Source organism: Palaemon carinicauda, chromosome 5, assembly GCF_036898095.1.
Source record: "Palaemon carinicauda isolate YSFRI2023 chromosome 5, ASM3689809v2, whole genome shotgun sequence".
NCBI classification, from domain to species: Eukaryota; Metazoa; Arthropoda; class Malacostraca; order Decapoda; family Palaemonidae; genus Palaemon; species Palaemon carinicauda.
This window is the reverse complement of record NC_090729.1, coordinates 74,679,848-74,692,800: the sequence shown is the minus strand read 5'-3', so window position 1 is coordinate 74,692,800 and position 12,953 is coordinate 74,679,848. Positions and strand designations below refer to the sequence as shown.

Sequence of the window (12,953 nt, the reverse complement as noted above, 5' to 3'; positions counted from 1 at the left end):
ACCTTAATATAAACATAACCCTCAGTATCTTGAGGATTAAGAGTTTAAAACAAGCAGCTCAGGTACATATGATTAAGATAGAATATCAAGTTTTATGGGCAAGGAGGTGTTTTGGCCATTATATCCCTTTATTATCTAAAGAGCAATCAAAATCAATTCAAAGTTGATAATGAGTTTCCAAAGAAATGAAAGCAAACTTGAGCTATAATGAGCAACAACAAATCCCACTTAGCAGTTTCTCTATGGTATCTCCACAAACTGAAAATTTCAGTGAAGACATTAAAAATACTGGGTAGTTCTGGATATGTAATGGCAAATATTAAAAGATGCTAATCTTTATTAATTAGCATCCTGCAAATGATTATTAAGACTATACTACTGTATCAGCAAGGTTATAGAAATAAAAAAAAATTTAGTTTTGTTTATTTGCAAAACACTTACAGACTGCATTTACAATGTCTTTAAAAATGCATAAAGAATATACAAAAAATATATATCCAAAAATAATATCAGGTAACTGTATCTTGAGGTCTATCACAGAATTTTCTTTGGTCAATTTATTTTTGACGTAGTTTTCAAATTAGAATTAAATAAAAAAAAACCTTCTACAAACTAGAGAGACTCCACTTGACTTCAGGTACTTGAAAATGCAAGGTGTAGTGTAATCAGAAATATTCCAAAAGGTTCCTTCTAGGTTTCAGTTAGATGATGAATGCATTAGCTACCATATAAAGTTTTGATAAAGATATTTAAAAATACAAAACCATATGAATTTTGAATTCAACTGAATGTATGTAACTGCATTATATTTACATAAATTCACGAGAGGAATAGTACAGTACTGTAACAGTACTGTAACAGTACTGTAACAAGACTGATATCAAGTTAATTGTTTTTCATTGTAAAGTAGGAAATAGATGTACAGTACTGCATTACCTGGTAGTGGATAACAAGCACCACAGTTATAACTTAATGCAGCTAATTATTCTAATTAATAATGAGTTTCATCCCTTGAAGTAATATTGCCACTGAATTAAATAATACTGTATGGAATAATATTGAATAGCTGTGTATAGTAGGATACATGGGCCAATATTCAAAACTGTGTGGTATCTAAAAACACAAACTAAAAAAAAAAGAAAAAAAAAGAAACATAGATAAAAAAGGTTTAAACATAACACCAGTAACAATATGAATAAAAATTGAATTATGCCCAATGATTACAGACATATTTTACCTCTGCTCCAGTGAAGTGTTAGTCAAGAACTGGGTGATCAACAGGCAAAAAAATTCTTAAGGATTCTACTCCAACAAAAATATAACTAGTTTTAGTCTCTCACCAAGGAGGTCCTGGGCTTGATTTCAATGTGAGTTAGAGATTTATTTTTATATTTTGCATATTACTGTGCATTTATTTCCATCACATCTACCCAGATGAGATCAGTCTAATTAGCGTAAGTTCTGAAATTGTTGGGAGTTGGGTAAAACTTGCTGGTGTAAAATGCATAGTTTAACCAAATTCACTCCTTATAGACTTAATTAGGTTTGTTTTTACATGTTCTGCAGTCTAATTGGTATAAAACCCTTGACTATAACTGTATAAGCCCTGAGTTAGAACATGAAGTGCATTGTATAACAGCCAGGCCAGAAGAGAAATTTATGAGGCTCACTCTAATTACAGACACTTGCCTCAGAGAAAAATTCAAGACTTTCTTTTCCTTACTGATACTTCTACTCATGCTATACAGTACTGTCAAATAATGAGAGGAACATGCTGGACTTTGCATGCATATAAAAATGAATTAATACACGATGAAACAATTAATCGGTACAGTATTCATCAGAATATTGAAAGTTTTGAGAACATGAAGAGAGACAAACAAGGGTAATTAAAAATGGAAAAAGAAAACATGTAACCTACAAAAGAAAAGGTTATACAGTATTGGTCTCTATTGGGCCCAGTGAAATATTATAGTGCAGGTGAGAGAAATTATGTTCAAAGTTAGAGTACTTTACTCACTAGCTCATTAATATAAAAAAAAAATCATAATTTTTTCTTGCACAGACTGGCAATGAACTTTACCTGTAATGTTCCACAATTAAAAAATATGACACTGTTATTTCTCAATGGTGCACTGGTTAAAATCAACTGTATTGATATTCCATGAAGACTATTCACTGAGAAAATGGCAAAAAAAATATTCAAAGCAAGATAAGAATTAAATTCATGAACTTGACCCCCAATTCAACAATCTACAGTACTTGTAATTAAAGTGGTTAGGAATATATATAGGGAACATTAAAAATATTTCATGGTTACACAGTAAACATTTTCAAATACTTGTATTTACAGCCAAGATTTTCAATTTCCAACATATACATAAGAGAGAAATAATTGCCAAATATAAGAGGACTCTATTAAGGATCCTCAACTCTATGGGCAATTCTAGGAACAATGTGGTTTGAGGACAAACAAAACATAGATAAGAAGAATTGAAACACTTTCGTTACAGAGCAAAAAGAATAACGTACCAAGGACAGACCTAGAATATCAGACTTTTCCAGAAGACCGTGATAAAGGCAATTAATGCTGTACTGTCAGCTTCCCTGAATGGAACATGACACTTGAAGTCTTACAATTAAAGTTAAGCTCATGTCATGTTTGTTTCGACTGCAGTCTTTTACTCAAATGCATAACATAACAACTACAGCAGCTCTACTATACTAAAATAATGTTCATTATCATAGCTGGATTAAATAAAACCTTGGATACTCCTTGAGCGCTTTCATAACTAAGCCTACTTGGAATAACTTTGATATATGTTGCTAAACATAAATCATCTCAGTACATCAGCCAACTAGGATTCATCTAAGTCAGGCTGCACAAAAAACTTTTCGGCAACTGCTAGAGGCTACTGGCAGTTTTATATGAAAGAAACTGTTCTACTTGCATGTGAATGACTTAAAAGTAAACAATATACTTCCATGATTATTGCTATCATCAGCAACTACAGAACTCTTCATGGCAAGACAGCAGACATGATCCCTATATGTTCATGTACAATATTTCCATCAGTTGTAATAAAAGATCAGCAACATGATTATGTACTCATAACTGATCGTGGACACTTGAGGAAAATTGCTACCACTAGAAATTTAGAAAGTTACCAAACCATACAAACTGTATGAATAATACAATGAAGAAAATTGCACCTAATATCAAATGATGGCTTTCAAAATTAATACCAACTCTTAAGCAGTCTACATTATTCATCATATAAATACTCAAAATAATACTCCATGAACTACAGTTGTCCTCACATTTCATAAAATGACAAACTAAGTGGAAAAGATGTAAGTGACAGTATGTAATTACTTTTTCTCTTCAAGGGGACCATTAAACAAGCACTACGATTAATACTGAAAATGCAGATTTGCTCAGGTAGTAGCTAATTTAGCATTTTTCTCTTCAAGTGCAAAATTGAATATAATGTGCTGTCACAAAGTTAACAATACATCAAGGCTATAAGTAATATAAAACAACAAAAACATAATCTTAATAAGCACTTAAAAATATACTAAATGGTCTAACATTAACATTAAAACACTTTTACCATAGCACTTATGACTAGACTATACAAAACCCCACTGACCTTTGTGTCCATAAAATTTAAATGTTATTCATGAATTAACAAAATAAGTAAATAAAGGGGTAACTAGTAATAGTAACCCCTTTATTTACATAATTTTGTTGTGCTTACCTTTTTAATCTTAAGAGAATAAAATTAGCCAACCAAAAACTTTCCATTTCTTAAAAGGAATGTGGAAAATTTTCTTTTTATAGAATTAAAATTTCTCATTTTATTTTTCCTTATTATTCATACTAAAAATCAATAACATGTAGGTTAACTAAGAGACTTTTTTCTCTAGGTTATATGAACACATGAAAATACGCTTACACCAATTATGCTACATCAATGGTCAGTCAACTTTTATACTTTCAAAATTCAAATGAGAACAGAAAATTTGCTGGAAAAATACAAAAGAGAAAAAAATATCATCAAACATTCATATTATAGATCAACTCAACAAATTGGAAACCGCTGATATCCAACAATTTGGAAATTCGTAATTCACACCCTGAATAAATATACTACAGTTTTAGTTTTGGTATGCCGAGGCACAGCTTTTATTTCCAATAACCTTCCCTGATATTCAAATTGCTTCTTCTCCAGAAGCTTGATTCAATCGACATTTACCTGTGAAATTTAAAAGATTTCAAAATTTTCCCATTTTCTTTCCCTTCAATAAAAACACATTCTTAGTAAAGGAAAGAACATTCTGACTGTAATTTGTAATTAATGCGCCAGTCTATTTGACTCTTTAATTTTCGGTCAATGTAGATTGTATTCAGATGCTATCCAGATTGTTTGCTTATTACTGCACATTAAGATATCTTCCCCAGGTTTTGTTAGAAATTACTGCATGTTGTGCATAGGAATTGTTTCTGGGAGATCATGATCCGCATTCCCTTAACATATCATGTCCGGGGCAATATTGCCATTCAGATTTTGACTTGGGTCTCTAAGCTTCCTTGGTATTTCTATTGTAAGCAAAACATGAAACATGTACAGTATCAATCAAACACTCCAGTGTTTTGCAAACTGTGTCAGTTGTAAATTAATTTATTTAATGTTCCATTTAATTTACCAGAAAATTTGTATTCTACGGATAAGGACATACTGGCAGTATTTACTCATAAGCTTTTCCAAATAGGTCTTTATGAAGAGGCTACAATTAAAAGGAAATTTCCAAGAAAAAGATCAGATCAAGCCACATAAAAGCAATAAAACCATTTCATACATCAATAAGAAAGGAAATACAGAAAATTTTCACATCTTCTATTCACTTAATATATTAACCAAACCGAGTTTTATAGCTTATCCAGTTTTCAACCCAAAATGTACTAGAAATATTAGAAACATCCTGGAAATAAAAAAATTAATTCATCCCCTCATTAAATTTTTAAAGTTTCAATATGTTAGACAATATGTAAACTGATCAAATAAAGGCTTTTGGTGCAGTCCCAAAAGATTTAAGAATGTTAATTTATAGGATTGGTTAATATAATTTCCAATATTAGCTTAATTTTCTAAACTGTATGAATGGGAATTAATACCTTGATGACATACTGAAAAAATCTACAAAGCTTGGTAGTGTTCAACTGCTTAAAGACCTTACTATTTAAGCAAAGAGGGAATTGCTAAGATTGATGTTTCATATTTCTAAATATGGACTTGGTAAACCTGATAAATATCTGCTGAACCCTTTGTCACAATGGTTATAAAGTTTATTGGTGACCACAAAGGGTAACATAGGGATGACTATTATACAGTAGTGTGATTATGGCATATTGCACAATGCTACATACATTACTAAAATTGGACTCTTGGATGTTGAGTTTTAAAGCTAAATGACTTTAAGGATTACTAAACCTGTTTACATAAATTCACTTAAATGAATTTGAAAAAAAAAAATCATGGCTTCTAAACTTTGACCTTTAAATATCCAAAATACTAAAAAATAAATTAAAATCTAAAGTATTTTTCGTAACAATACAAACCTGTAGCTATTTATTAGGGAGACTAGCCATTGTAAATTCCTTGGACCAATCCTCGGTTCTAAAAAGGTGGCCTACTGATTCCAACCACAGCTCAATGCTTGAAGCAGCCTGCATGGCATAATTTGCCACTTTCTCCATGTTCAAGATCTCAGGCGCCAAAAACAAGGCTGAGAGCCCAGAAAGCCTCTTGAATGGGACTCCCCTCGAGAAGGCAAAGCTGGAAGGGGCTCATCTGTGACCTCATAATATCGCCTTTACTGGATAAAGGGAGGAGGGAGGAGTTTGGAAGACGAGCCTGCTCAAAGCGAGCTAGAGGAGCCAGTGATCTGCGAGAACGCCTCTTTCTTGCTGCTGTCAATCTTAGGTGGTTGTTGGGTCCCATATACATGGTCCAAAACCATGTCTTTGCCTTCTGAGGAGCTGTTTCAGGGTTAGCTAACTCATTGATAGCCCTCATGCTGGCTATGACTTGCCAGAAAGCGTATTCCAACTTCCTTCGCTCATCTTCTGAGCTGAACTTATGACCAGCAGCCCTAGGGATGTAGTCATTGCAATCGATATCTTCATCCACCTCTAAGCTCTCACCCATAGGAGCCTGGGGTAGGTCAAGGTCATCAACCGAGGGAACGTCACTTGCTGACATTCCTGCCACTGAGGAAGATCTCCTAGCTCTCTCTTGCAGGAGAGCTGCATGTGCCTTGGAGTTCTTGGGCACCGTCTTGGAGTCCTTAGACTCTCTGTGAGACAACAGGTACTCCTCCAGCAGAGAAGGTCTGGAAGGTTCCTGTTGTTTCGGTGGTGGTCTGGAGACGGGACAGAGCTCCAGTGGCACTACCTCTATCAGAGAGGGTCTTAAATACATCACAAGAGAGATCTCTTGCAAAGATCCTAGAACTCTGGTCGAACAAGGATGGTGAAGAATGGCACGAGGAGGAATTGGTTTCGTCATCCTCCTCTTCTGCTTTGGGGTTAGGACCGGTGTTAGTTACAGGCAAGAGAAATCTTGCTGAATCTCGGCGTCCCCACTCACAGCTCTACGGGATTTCCTGATGGGCGAGACAATCATGGGGTTCCGGGGCCCTGCAAGAGACGGTCTCCTCCTAGAGTCTGTTGAAAAAACCAGAAGAGGAGGAGAAAGATACTAACTTCTCTAAAGAGATCCTGGGGATAGTAGCCAAAGCAGACTTCTGCTTAGGAGGTTGTGTATGAGGCACAGACTTTTGCCCTTGCTGGGTTGTGTCTACAACCGCCTGCCTGACAGCCTTGATCAAGCTGTTGAACCAAGTTGGTAGTTTCCCCACATACAACAGGTCTGGAATGTCCTTGGGGAGGCCATTTGGTGGAGATAGCCTCCTTGGGGAATGCTCTCTCGGTACCTGGAACTAAGGGGGAGAGGGTTACCTACCTTGCTCAATCTGTACAGGCACCTGCAGGTCTTCCTGAGTGATCTTATTGGGGCGATCTGGAGTGATGGGAACCACATCAAACTTATTTGGAGGTTCCCTGAACCCTTCAGGAAAAGGAACTGGCCGACTGCCTCTTGCTAGCGAGGCCTGACAAGGTGTAGGCTGCACCAACACTGCTGCCACTACTCTTGAAGTCTCATACCTGGTTTGTCAGAGTGCAGGACCTTGATTACTCGTGGGAGCGCGTGAAGTGCACGCAGAAGAATGAGAATCGCGCTCGGAAACATCAGATTCACGTGCGGCCATGTATTGATCGCGCGCTGGAGATTGTGAATGCGCTTGAGAATGGAGGGTAGGTCTCAGAGGCCTCCAACGAGCTGGAGAATGATGATCACGCACTAGAGATCAATGAAGAGGAGAGAGCAAGCGATGATGCATTGGCGAGCAGCGCGTTGGCAAGCGACGCTCAGGAGACGTGCAGGAGTGACGCGTAGGTGAGCAACTCGCTAGAAAGTGACGCATAGGCAATCAGCAAGCCGGCAAGTGATGTGATGACAAGCGGCGAGCTGGAGATCAACAAAAGCGTCATGCTGGCTATTGGAGACATAGCGAGTAGTGAGCTGGAACGAAGTGATATGGAGAGTGGCACGATGGTGAACGTCGTCTGGCAGGAAACTGTTTACGAGGAGGAAGAGATGGTAAACGGCAAGCTGGAGGACTGCGCGCTGATGAACGATGAGCTGGAGAGGAGTATGATGGGGAGCGGCGACCAAGTGATCGTGAACTGGAGAGCAGTGAGCAGAGGTTGAGCGTCCAACAAGCGCATGATGATCCTGAGCAGGCGACCGACGATCATCAGAGTGACAATCATGAGCTGGCTAGTGACAATTACGAGAGGAGCGGCAATCACAAGCAGGAGAATGTCGAGAAGATCCTTGATCTCTGGAACTAAAGCATTGCCTGACGGAGGGTGAGGGCAAACGTCTGGGCCCGCGAAGACTACTACAGTCCTGGGAGGATGAAGAGATCCAAGGATGGCGGGAGACTTCTTCGTCAGCGGAGGTTCAACATTGGGGAGGTGAGCAGGCACGCTGGTCTTGTCTACGCATATGACTAGCAGGAGCAGGACAAGGTGAGAGGCGGGCCTCGCAGACTGTAAGAGCGTCAATCACTGTACCCAGTGGAGAAAGGACTTCTATTTCAAAGGACACAGGAGGAGGAACCCTTTTGGTCCAATGCTGCAGAAGTTCTACCAGAACATCCTTAAAAGGAGGCCCTGCAACACCCAGTGACGGCGAAACCTGCAAAACATCAGAAAATTAGGACTCCCCTAAGGCGTGTTAACTCTCTTAAATGTGTATTTGTTATTGCAGGAGGAGAAAGTGAGGAACTATGGTAGGAGTAACAGCTATGTGCGGCTACCATTAAAATTGTCTTAGAAACGGACAGCAGACTTTACTTTGCCCTGCCACATTGATCTAGAATCTTAACAACTGGTAGCAGAGCGTGGTTAGTGGCAGGTGGAAGGATATTGAAAAGAATTAAGAAGTGCCAGTCTTTGGAGGAGACAAGAGTTATGATTGCTGGAAACAAGAGTTCAGGGCATGGGTGCATGTCAGAGTTCAGGGCATGGGTGCATGTCACCAATGTTAAGGAAAAGAAACAAGCTGTGACACTTGACCTGTCATTCCCAAAAGGAAACGAGGTTAGAGGCAAGGTTCTCAAGAGATGGACATTCAGCCTCTGGCAAACGATGACTGGGTACAAGTTTTGCTTCAACACTTAGACAAGTGGTACAAAATGGACGAAATATCAGCTGCATATGAGGCACGGACCAGATTCGACACATACAAGAAGGGGAAGGAAGACACTATGAAGTAGATTCTGGAGTATGTGAAGAGAAGTGTTGTTTTGAAGCAGTACCAAGTGATGATATCAAAGTGCATTTTGGCATTCAAGTTGCTGGACAATGCTGGGCTAGAAGTGAAAGACGAAAAGATGGTGTTGACAGCAGTGTCTTTCAGTGAGCCAGATAAGATGTTTGACTCCATGCAACAAGCACTCAAAAAACTTTTTGGGAGTCAGGAAGTGTTGTCTTTGGGGGCATGTCAGGAAAGTGTGCCAGTGTGACTCCTGCAGAAGTGATGAAGTCTGAGCCTGTGTTTAGCAGAGGCGGTAAATGTAGTTACACAATCAAGAGGACATGGAGGACTCAGGGGAGGCAGAGGAAGAGGAAATGTGGTAACTAGAGAGAAAAGTGGACAGAGAAACTAATTTATGTTGATAGATTTGCCAATGTAAGAAAATGCTTTATATGTGCAATACCACCTGTCTCTTGCATGTAAAAAGACAGTGGATGTTAACAGTGCTAGTGAAGATCCACCTAAAGATGCAGAGTCATATGCTGTTGTGGAGAATGAAGCGATGTCTGTGTTAATGACGGAATCTGTTAGTTATGCTATCCTGGACACAGCCTGCAGTTCTTCTGTGTGTGGTGCTGACTGGATGAAAATGTACATACAGACATTGTCAGAAGAGGAGAAACAGAATAGAAGAGGAAGAAAGTAAAAAACATTTAGATTTGGTGATGGCAATGTGTATAAATCATTGAAGAAGGTTAAACTTCCAGTGAACATAATAGGTGACAAAGCAAGTGTAACAGCTGATGTAGTGAATTGCTCTATTCCCTTATTGCTCAATAAGACATCAATGAAGAGAGTGCAAATGAGGTTGGACTTGGACACTATTGCTTGCCACTAAGAGATGAGAAAGAAGCTTTGAAGAAAACAGAAGAAATATTACTAACCTTGGGCAATGATGGCAAAGGGAGGAAAAGAAAGATGGAAAAACTACATCAACAATTTGATCATCCTACATATAAGACCCCCATTCAGCTGTTGAAAAATGCAGGTATTGAGGACGAAGTGTTACACGTATGATGAAGTCTCAAATAGCTGTGAGACATGCATGAAATATAAGAAAACACCACCATGACTCATTGTTAGTGTGAATATGGCAAAAGAATGCAATAAAGTTATGGCAATAGACTTGAAGGAGTATAAGAAAGGAGATATCTATTTTCTGCATATGGTGGACATTTGCAACAAGGTTCTCAAAGTCGTGTTTTACAAAAAGGAAAGATCCTAAGGAGGTAGTTGAGAAAATCATTGAAACCTAGTTGGGAACTGGTTTGGGAACACCTGTGAAGTTTTTCTGTGATAATGGTGGGGGGTTTGCTAACGACACTCCTGGAAATATGTGAGAACATGAACATTGAAGTGATGCATACTGCAGCATATTCTCCCTTATGCAATGGCCTGTGAGAGCATAATCATGCAGTTATAAGTGAAATGGTTATCAAAATAATGGCAGAGCAACCAGATTTGTCCTTAAAAGTGGCTTTAGCATGGGCAGTTAATGCTAAAAATTATCTTCAGATGGTAGGAGTCTTCAGCCCATATCAACTTGTGTACGGACATAACCCTAAGTCGCTATGTTCCCTGATTGGTGAACTCTCCCTCCACTAGAAGGTACTACATCAAGTGAAGTAGTTGCTAAACACCCTCATGCCAGCCACTCTGTAAGGAAAGCTTTTATTCCCGCTGAATCATCTGAGAAGATAAGGAGAGCACTAGGACACAAAGTAAGAACCACTAGTAAAATCCTTAGAAGGGGAGATCAATATTTCAAGAGAGAAGAGCAAAAGGAATGGAAAGGACCAGCCAGGGTTATTGGTCAAGATGGTAAAAGTAATATTAAAATATGGCTCTAATATTGTAAGAGCACAGGAAAATTTACGTTCAGGAGATACCATATAGGTTTCACAGGGACATTGACGAAGATGTACTACTTGCCATGTTACGGTGCCAGAGAAAAAAGGAAGGAAAGGTTAAAAGCAACAAGACAGAGATTGAAGCAGTTGTAAATCCAGTGCAAACTCCCGTAGAAGATGAAAGTAGTGGTCAAGCAAAGGAAAAAGAGGACGACGCACCCACTATTGATAACACACCCAAAGAAAGTGTAACAGTCACAAGTGTTCCAAAAGTTGGATTGCTTAATTGATTGATAATCAGTTATCTGGCATCCTGACATCTAAGGTCATTGACACTGATATTATTTGTTATAAATAAATAAATGAATAAGTAAATGGTAATTCAGTTTAAAACAATAAAAGCAAAAACATCCTTATAACAGCTAAATAACTTTAAAAAGACCTGCTTCTGAAATAAATTTAAAAATACCACAAGTATGGTACGACGCATCATGTCCAAGAATCTTAGCAAGGGTGAACCTGCCATCCTCACCTCGAGCAGATGTCTATTTCTTTCAGTACTATAAGTGGGGTATTCAATCAGCAAATGTCTCACTGTCAAGGGTACAAAACAGTCTTCGCAATATGGTTGGTGTTGGCCATTTAGAGGAAACTTGTGTGTCAACCGAGTGTGACTGATGTGGAGACGGAAAAGAGACGTCTCCCACATTTGGGGCATCACGTTATACCTCCAAGGAGATATGACATTTGTTATTTCTCTCATTTTATTGCCATCTAGACTATCCCAGTGTTGTTATCAATTATCATAAAACAATTTCTTGATGGTAGGTAGGAAATCATTACAGGGAATGGGATACCTTGATAGCAACTTGGATGCAGCATTCTTTGCTAGTAAATCTGCCTTCTCATTACCAGACACACCTACATGTGCTGGAACCCAACAAAATCGAACTGTTATACCTCTCAGTCCAGTAATAAAAAGCCATTCTAAAATCTTTAAAACTAAAGGGTTGAATTGAAAACTTCTAAAGCTTGAAGGACACTCCTTGCATCACTAAAAAACCCTCCGCCTCCTACTCTATTTTCTTAATAGCGGTTAGTATGCCATACAGTTTGGCAGTAAATGCGGAAGTTGTTAGAGGAAGTGCACCTTTACAATTAAAACCATTACTATGTACTACAAATCCAACGCCAGCATCAGATGTGGAGCCTTCGGTATATATAAAAGTTGATATGTTCTGCATCATGTTCCATAAAAAAAAAGATCTGGCTTCTAACTTTAGTCATATTCTTTCTAACACCAATAAAATATTTACAAAAAGATATCTCAGGTAATTTCCATGCAGGTGTTGATGACATCTTAAATGGAAGCACCTTACTTCTAATTATATCAAGACTGTTCAATAATTGTTTCACCCGAAAACCATAAGGTTGAGAAGATTTTGGGTGCATCTCAAAGTATGTTGAGTGCCTTACACGGCTTGCAGTCTGAAAAGCTAAAGAATTAGGGAGTCTTTGCAACCTAAACCAATACCGAACAATAGAAGACTTACGGTAAAGGTCTAAAGGTAACTCTCCAGCGTCAACAAACAGGCTTGGGATAGGTGAAGTTCTAAAGGCTCCAGTGGCCAATCTGATACCAGTATGGTGTATAGAATCTAAAATCTTTAGTCGACTTGGGGTGGCTGAGGAATATATTTTACACCCATAACTTTTTTTTTTTTTTTTTAAATTAAGGCCTTGTATAATTTCAAAATAGTTTTGTGGTGTACTCCCCGTGATGTATGGGACAAAACTTTTAAAAGATTCAGAGCCTCAAGACATTTAGTTTTTAATGCCTTTAAGTGAGGAACCCATGTAAGCCTACAATCAAATATCATCCCTAAAAATCTAGCTTCATTTACACAGGGAGTCCGTTGGCCTTTGATGTATATATCCGGGTCTGGATGTACTCCCCGAATATGACAAAAATGAACAACAGTAGTTTTGCTTGTCAAAAACTTAAAACCCATTCATATCAGCCCACTGGATAATTTTGTCAATTGAGAATTGCAGTTTTCTCTCAAACATTGTCATTCTAGCTCCAGCAAATGATATGGAGAGATCACCTACAAATAGCGTTGAAAGAATATCTTGGGAATGACAGAGGATA

The 12,953-nt window shown here is 38.1% G+C and overlaps 1 protein-coding gene across 2 annotated transcripts in view; it reads right to left on the bottom strand.

Annotated features, from left to right (window-relative positions):
* Positions 1–408: 408 nt before the first annotated feature.
* The window catches only part of Snx21 (Sorting nexin 21), a 435,957-nt gene continuing 423,412 nt past the window's right edge, over positions 409–12,953 (bottom strand). For both annotated transcript variants that reach the window (XR_011044485.1, XM_068373793.1), the window contains exon 7: positions 409–4,259. The gene's annotated coding sequence lies outside the window, so the exon portion shown is untranslated. The remainder of the gene's footprint in view (positions 4,260–12,953) is intronic.